Source organism: Arachis ipaensis, chromosome B8 (assembly GCF_059453495.1).
Source record: "Arachis ipaensis isolate K30076 ecotype BB chromosome B8, ASM5945349v1, whole genome shotgun sequence".
In the NCBI taxonomy this organism is placed as follows: Eukaryota; Viridiplantae; Streptophyta; class Magnoliopsida; order Fabales; family Fabaceae; genus Arachis; species Arachis ipaensis.
Window position 1 is genome coordinate 85456746 of NC_142443.1, and position 8962 is coordinate 85465707.

The following is an 8962-nucleotide window of genomic DNA, read 5'->3' on the forward strand; positions in this document are numbered from 1 at the left end:
CTTTTGTTCCTCAGAGGAAAGCTCCTTATTGATCACTGGACGTCCCAGGAGGTCTTCCTCCTTGGGATTCACGTCCTCCTCTCCTTCTTTGGGTTCGGCCATGGTGCTTATGTCAATGGCCTTGCACTCTCCTTTTGGATTCTCTTCTGTATTGCTTGGGAGAGTACTAGGAGGGATTTCAGTGATCCTTTTACTCAGCTGGCCCACTTGTGCTTCCAGATTTCTAATGGAAGATCTTGTTTCATTCATGAAACTTACAGTGGCCTTAGACAGATCAGAGACTAAGTTTGCCAAATTAGAAGTATTTTGTTCAGAGTTCTCTGTCTGTTGCTGTGTGGATGATGGAAAAGGCTTGCTATTGCTAAACCTGTTTGTTCCACCATTATTAAAGCCTTGTTGAGGCTTTTGATCCTTCCATGAGAAATTTGGATGATTTCTCCATGATGAGTTATAGGTGTTTCCATAAGGTTCACCTAAATAATTCACCTCTGCTATTGCAGGGTTCTCAGGATCATAAGCTTCTTCTTCATAAGAAGCCTCTTGAGTATTGTTGGATGCAGCTTGCATTCGATTCAGACTCTGAGAGATCATATTGACTTGCTGAGTCAATATTTTATTCTGAGCCAATATGGCATTCAGAGTATCAACTTCAAGAACTCCCTTCTTCATAGGCGTCCCATTACTCACAGGATTCCTCTCAGAAGTGTACATAAACTGGTTATTAGCAACCATGTCAATGAGTTCTTGAGCTTCTGCAGGCGTTTTCTTTAGGTGACACCTGCAGAAGTGCCCAGTGACATCTTTGATCGCTCAGATAAACCATCATAGAATATATCCAGGATGGTCCATTCTGAAAGCATGTCAGAAGGACACTTTTTGGTCAACTGTTTGTATCTTTCCCAAGCTTCATAGAGGGATTCACCTTCTTTTTGTCTGAAGGTTTGAACATCAGCTCTAAGCTTGCTCAGCTTTTGAGGAGGAAAGTACTTGGCTAAGAAAGCCGTGACCAGCTTATCCCAAGAGTTCAGGCTGTCTTTGGGTTGAGAATCCAACCATAATCTAGCTTTGTCTCTTACAGCAAAAGGGAAAAGCATGAGCCTGTAGACTTCAGGATCTACTCCATTAGTCTTAACAGTATCACATATCTGCAAGAATTCAGTTAAGAACTAAAAAGGATCTTCAGATGGAAGTCCATGAAACTTGCAGTTCTGCTGCATTAGAGAAACTAATTGAGGTTTCAGCTCAAAATTGTTTGCTCCAATGGCAGGAATGGAGATGCTTCTTCCATGTAAATTGGAATTAGGTGCAGTAAAGTCACCAAGCATCTTCCTTACATTATTATTATTTTCGGCTACCATCTCCTCTTCCTGTTCGAAAATTTCTGAAAGGTTATCTCTGGATTGTTGTATTTTAGCTTCTCTTAGTTTCCTTTTCAGAGTCCTTTCAGGTTCTGGATCTGCTTCCACAAGAATGTTCTTATCCTTGCTCCTGCTCATATGAAAAAGAAGAGGGCACAGAAAAAAAATAATAATAATAGAGATCCTTTATACCACAGTATAGGGATCTCTGTGTGAGTAGAAGAAGAGGGGGAGACAAAGAATGTAATATAATGGAAGAAACACAACTGTGAGGAGGGTTGAGATGTGAGATGAGATGTTAGTAGATGTATAAATAAATAGAATAAGATGAGAGAGAAGGAATTTTCGAAAATAATTTTTGAAAAAGAGTTAGTGATTTTCGAAAATGGTTTTTTTTTGAAAAATGTTAGTATTTTTCGAAAATTTTTAAAATCAAAAATAAAAATAAGAATAATTTGTTAATTAAAAAGAAATTTTTGAAAAAGAGGGAAGATATTTTCGAAAATGAGAGAGAGAGAGTTAGTTAGGTAGTTTTGAAAAAGTTAAGAAACAAACAAAAAGTTAGTTAGTTAGTTGAAACAAATTTGAAAATCAATTTTGAAAAGATAAGAAGTTAGGAAGTTAGAGAAGATATTTTGAAATCAAATTTTTGAAAAGATATGATTGAAATTGTTTTTGAAAAAGATTTAATTTTTAAAATCACAATTAATGACTTGATTCACAAGAAATCACAAGATATGATTCTAGAACTTAAAGTTTGAATCTTTCTTAACAAGCAAGTAACAAACTTTAAGTTTTTGAATCAAAACATTAATTAATTGATTATGTTATTTTCAAAAATTTGATATAAAAATAAGAAAAAAATTTTTGAAAAATATTTTTGGAATTTTCGAAAATAACTAAGAATTTTGAAAAAGATTTGATTTTTGAAAAAGATTTTGAAAAAGATAAGATTTTCAAATTGAAAATTTGATTTGACTTATGAGAAACAATTTGATTTTAAAAAATTTTTGAAAAAGTCAATCCAAATTTTTGAATTTGATGAGAGAAAAAGGGAAAGATATTTTTTTTATTTTTGGTTTTTTATGATGAGAGAGAAAAACAACAAAAAGACTCAATGCATGAAAATTTTGAATCAAAACAATGAATGCATGCATGAATGATATGAATGTCAAGATGAACACCAAGAACACTTTGAATGTCAAGATGAACATCAAGAACATATTTTTGAAAAATTTTTGATGCAAAGAAAACATGTAAGACACCAAACTTAGAAATCATTCATATTTAGACTCTAAGAAACGAAAAATGCACATGTAAAACAAGAAAAGACACAAAACATGAAAATATCAAGATCAAACAAGAAGACTTACCAAGAACAACTTGAAGATCATGAAGAACACTATGAATGAATGATATTTTCGAAAAATGCAAGATGCATATGCAAGTGACACCAAACTTATAACATGACTCAAGACTCAAACAAGAAACACAAAAAATGTTTTTGATTTTTATGATTTTCTAATTTTTTTGGTATTTTTCGAAAATTAATTGAAAAAGGAAAAATCAGGATTCCAAAATTTTTAATATGAATTCCAGGAATCTTGCATTCTTAGTCTAAAGCTTCAGTCCAGGAATTAGACATGGCTCACTAGCCAGCCAAGCTTTCAATGAAAGCTCCGGTCCAAAACACTAGACATGGCCAATGGCCAGCCAAGCTTCAGAAAGATATCAGAATATACTGCTCATTACTTATCAAATATGTAACTTGCCTCTATGCTGATGGTTTGGAAGCCTCAGTCCAAATGAATTTAGACATGGCTTTACAGCCAGCCAGGCTTCACATGCTTCATGAAACACTAGAATTCATTCTTAAAAATTTTGAAGCCATAGAATAATTTATTTTTGAAAACATTATTTTTATTATTTTTATTTATTTTTTTTTCGAAAACAAAAGAAAAATTTTTGAAAGATTTTTGAAAATTTTTTTAAAACAAAACAAAAAGAAAATTACCTAATCTGAGCAACAGGATGAACCGTCAGTTGTCCAAACTCAAACAATCCCCGGCAACAGCGCCAAAAACTTGGTGCACAAAATTGTGATGTCCAGGCTCGAACAATCCCTGGCAACGTGAGCAACTTGGTACGCGTAATCGTGATTACACTTTAATTATGTAAAATTCATGGCTCTTTCTTCCCCTGGCAATGGCGCCAAGAACATGGTGCCAATACCATGGTTCACAACTTCGATACAACTAACCAGCAAGTGCACTGGGTCGTCCAAGTAATACCTTACGTGAGTAAGGGTCGAATCCCACGGAGATTGTCGGTATGAAGCAAGCTATGGTCACCTTGCAAATCTCAGTTAGGCAGATATAAATTGATAATGATGTTTTCGAATAATAAATAATAGAATAGGGATAGAGGTACTTATGTAAATCATTGGTAGGAATTTCAGATAAGCGAATGGAGATGCTTTTCGTTCCTCTGAACCTTTGCTTTCCTGCTATCTTCATCCAGTCAGTCTTACTCCTCCATGGCTGGCTTTATGCAAGGGCATCACCGTTGTCAGTGGCTACATCCCCTCCTCTCAGTGAAAAATATGCTCACATGCTCTGTCACAGCACGGCTAATCATCTGTCGGTTCTCGATCATGCTGGAATAGGATTCACCCTCCTTTTGCGTCTGTCACTAACGCCCAGCACTCGCGAGTTTGAAGCTCGTCACAGTCATTTAATCATTGAATCCTACTCGGAATACCACAGACAAGGTTTAGACTTTCCGGATTCTCTTGAATGCCGCCATCATTCTAGCTTACGCCACGAAGATTCTGATTAGGAGATCTAAGAGATATTCATTCTAGCTTATTGCATGTAGAACGGAAGTGTTTGTCAGGCACGTGTTCATAGGGGAGAATGGTGATGAGCGTCACATAATCATCACCTTCATCATGTTCTTGGGTACGAATGGATATCTTAGAAGCAAAATAAGATGAATTGAATGGAAAACAGTAGTACTTTGCATTAATCTTTGAGGAACAGCAGAGCTCCACACCTTAATCTATGGAGTGTAGAAACTCTACCGTTGAAAATACATAAGTGAAAGGTCCAGGCATGGCCGAGATGGCCAGCCCTCTAAAACGTGATCAATAGTCTCCTAAGATGAACAATGGATTAAAACTGAGACCAAAGATTCCAAGATGCCTAATACAATAGTAAAAGGTCCTATTTATAATAAACTAGCTACTAGGGTTTACATGAGTAAGTAATTGATGCATAAATCCACTTCCGGGGCCCACTTGGTGTGTGCTTGGGCTGTGCTTTGAGTGTTATACGTGTAGAGGTCCTTCTTGGAGTTGAACGCCAGCTTTTGTGCCAGTTTGGGCGTTCAACTCTGGTTTTGGCTCCTTTTCTGGCGCTGGACGCCAGGTTTGGGTAGAAAGCTGGCGTTGAACGCCAGTTTATGTCGTCTATTCTTGGCCAAAGTATGGACTATTATATATTGCGGAAAAGCCCTGGATGTCTACTTTCCAACGCAATTAGAAGCGCGCCATTTCGAGTTCTGTAGGTCCAGAAAATCCATTTTGAGTGCAGGGAGGTCAGAATCCAACAGCATCAGCAGTCCTTCTTCAACCTCTGAATCTGATTTCTGCTCAAGTCTCTCAATTTCAGTCAGAAAATACTTGAAATCACAGAAAAACACACAAACTCATAGTAAAGTCCAGAAATGTGAATTTAACATAAAAACTAATGAAAACATCCCTAAAAGTAACTAGATCCTACTAAAAACATACTAAAAACAATGTCAAAAAGTGTATAAATTATCCGCTCATCAGGGACGATGCTTCCTTTTAAGTGTGGGGAGGTCGTCATATCTGGGGTTTATTTTGGTGAACCACTACATACTTTTTCTTTTATTTTCGATATTTTTTCTGTATTTTTCTCTTTTTCTTTTACTGTTATTTTCTGAGTACTTATACATTGCTTTTATGTATTTTTACTCTATTTTTGCATTTTGCATCTTTAGTTCATATTTTTAGTTATTTAGTTTAGTTTGCAATTCTGATTTATTACCCTACCTTTTACATCACCCTTGTTAGCCCCCTTGAGCCTTTTAAAACCCCTTTATTCTATTTAGCCAAATTACTAGCCTTAAGCAGAAAAACAAAAGAAAATTCCAAGTGAATCCTTGGTTAGCTTAAGATAGAAAATCATGAATAGAGTTAAATGTGGGAAACCTTTTGGGAACATGGATGATAGAAACAAAAAGGTAAGAGAAGTTAAAAGAAATAAAATAAATTTGGGAAGCATGTTCATGAAAAAAATCTAAGTGATTCAATTACCATGTGCATTAAAAAAAAAAGAGAGTTATTTTTCAGCATTTAATAAAAGGGAATCCAAAAGAAATTCCCCAATGCAAAATAAAAGCAATGCACATGGAATAGAAAAAGCAAAAAGTAAAACATGAGCATGTAACAATAAGTGGGAAATATGGGAAAATAGGTAAAGAGATTTTGTTTTACTAAATATGTATGTTAGTTGAGATCTTAGTCTAATTAAGGATTCACTTATTAGCTCACTTGACCCTATACATAAAATCCTTACCCTTACCTTGACTCCATTACAACCTCAATAAAGATCTCATGTCTTTTTGGTATGACCATATTCTATAATTGTTGATTGGTTGGATGAAAAACAAAGCTATAGAAAGTAAGAATAAAAAGAAAAATAGAGTGAATAAACCCAATAAACACTGAGTGACTAGAGAGTAAATACAAAATCCAGTGAGGGTTCAATAACTCATCAACATATATCTGTACTTAATTTACTAATTGTTTTGCAAGTTTGTACAATGTTTTCTTTCCCATCTCATTTGCTAAAATGCTTCATTATTTAAGGGTTGGCTATATATACATACATGACTCCTTGAGAAGGGGAATTAACTTGACTACATGTAAGCTTTATATATGAGTGAATAAATTAGAATTGCATGATGCATCATTCATTTAGGTAGTTGCATTGCATGGCATTCCATCACTTTAACCTTAATTATTTACCTTGGATTTAGCATGAGGACATGCTAGTGTTTAAGTGTGGGGTGTTTGATAAACCCATATTTCATGAGTTCTTTTGTGCTTAATTTGAGTGATTTATACAATCCTTCACCTACTTATTCACATTAATTGTATGGTTTCACTTTCCCTTCCTTATTATGTCATATTGTGAAAAACATGTTTCCTAAGCTCTAAAATTAATTAATTTAATTACCTTTATTTCCATTCGATGCCGTGATTAGTGTGTTGAGTAGTTTCAGATTTTCTAAGGCAAAATGACTTAAAGGATGGAAAAGGAAACAAACTAAAATGGAAGGAAAAAGCAAAACGGAGCTTTAAGGAAACTGGTATCCACGCGATCGCATGGACGACGCGATCGCGTGCCAAGCACGAATCAGCAGCGACGCGGCCGCATGACTAACGCGACCGTGCGCCTTAAGCAGAACGCATATGACGCGGTCGCATGACTGACGTGACCGCGTGGCAAGGAAAAGCTCCAAATGACGCGACCGCGTGACAGGGGCCACGTATCAGAATTTACAGAATGCGCCCCCAGCAAATTCTGAAGCCCTTTTTGGCCCAGATCCAAGTACAGACAGCATAAACCAGAGGTTATAAAGTGTGGGAATGCACCCATTCAAAGAGAGCTCGCATATTTTACTTTTCAATGATTTAGATTTAGTTGAGAGGGAGATCTTCTCTCTCTCTTTTAGGATTTAGGATTTCTTCTTGTTTTAAGAGTAACTCTGGATCCCAGGTTTAATGTTCTTTTATTTTAGTTTTACTTTTATTTATTTATTCCAACATTTGAATTGATTATTATAATTTGATTTAAGAATTCTTCCATGTTACAGACTGTTATTTGAATTAATGATAATTGAGGTATTTTCAGTTCATGATTGTTCTCTTCGATTTAAGTTACCATTGCTTCCCATCTAAGGATATTTTTATTAATTCCAGCAATTTTACTTTTTCCCCTTTTGGTTCTGGTTAAGAATTCAGTAACTCAATAGTTATTAAACTCAACATAATTAATAATCGTTATCTTGCCAATTAAGCTGAACTTAAACAATCCCAACCTTTTCTTAGGAAATAAATAGGATTCAAAGGCCAGATTAATTAGTCCCTTGAATCTCCTTTGCTTTAGTAAAGGTTGACCAAGTGGAGTTTAGATTTAACTTTCATTATAGTTGAGCGAAATAACTACGTTGGACCTCCAACTTCTTTTACTTTACCAAAAGTCTGCTTTACAGTATTTATTTATTTTAATTGCCATTTACTTTACTTGTCATTTAAATTACTTGCTTCTCAGCTTCTAAACCCCGATTACAACCTTTATAGCCAATAATAAGAACATACTTTCTCGCAGTTCCTTGAGAAGACGACCTGAGGTTTGAATACTCGGTTAACAATTTCTAAAGGGGTTTGTTACTTGTGACACCCAAAACGTTTGTACGAAGGAATTTTTGTCGGTTTAGAGACTATATCTACAACGCAATTATTTCTATGAATCTCTTTACTGGTAAAAATCCTCTCATCACATACCCTTTGCAGAAGAAAGCTATCACTCCAGAATAGATGGCAGCCCCAATCATGACCAGATTGTACAAGATATATGCGTGCAAGGAGCTGATTGGGTACGAGATCCTCAGGGGAAACCCAAGTTCATCAAGAGAGGGGACCTCACCCCTGAGGCAAAGAGGTGGTTTGAAATTTTAAGGAGATCCATCCTTCCTGCCGGGAATAACTCAGAGGTGAATCTTAAGAGAGCAACAATGGTGCAATGTATACTTAAAGGGGGAGAGATCAAGGTCCATGAACTTATAGCTCAAGGTATTAGGAAGATGGCTGAAAAGAGCGATTATGGAGGAAGGTTAGGCTACCCCAACACTATTTTTCGTCTGTGTGACAGGGTTGGGGTGGTGTTTGAAGATGAGGACCCCGAGTGGATATAAGTGGGCATCCCAATTACTGTCCGACGGATGCAGGCGGTTGCATCTCCCCTACCTCAATGAAAGCCAAGAAAGAGGCCAGCCCATCAAGTAGTAGAAGGACAAAACTTAGAGGAGCAAGCCCCTTTAGACATGCACCAGCTACAGGAATCCATTGATGGCTTATCTAGACAATACTTGGAAAATCAAGGGGCACAGAAAGAGTTGCAACTACAGTTGGTAAGCCGTCAAGAAGAATTACTCTCTAGATGGATGAATCAACAGGGGGAATGGCAAAAGCAATTGATGGAGCAGCAACTGGAACAAGGGAAACATTGGGGTGAATCCTTCCATAGGATAGAGCAAAGGCAAATCATGTATGAAATAGAACATGTTTCCATGGTAGTTTAGGATTTTAAAATTCAGCCTTTAAGTTGTCATTGCTTAGGTCTATGCTTGCTAGTCTAATGTCACTGCTGCATCTTCACCTTGCTTACTTGTATGCTTGTCCTTTTGAATCAAATAAAAAGAGAACGTATGCTATGAAAGACCAGAGTGAAGTTCATATTGTGGAGTAAGTTCCTAAGTTTGTGGTGTGGTAATAGAATAGCTAAGTTGGT

The 8962-nt window shown here is 36.2% G+C and overlaps 1 non-coding gene across 1 annotated transcript; it reads left to right on the plus strand.

Annotated features, from left to right (window-relative positions):
- The first annotated feature begins 854 nt into the window (after positions 1-854).
- On the plus strand, positions 855-962 carry LOC148548679 (small nucleolar RNA R71). Its single transcript, XR_015897796.1, has one exon. It is a non-coding gene; the product is annotated as a small nucleolar RNA R71 (small nucleolar RNA).
- Positions 963-8962: the final 8000 nt, after the last annotated feature.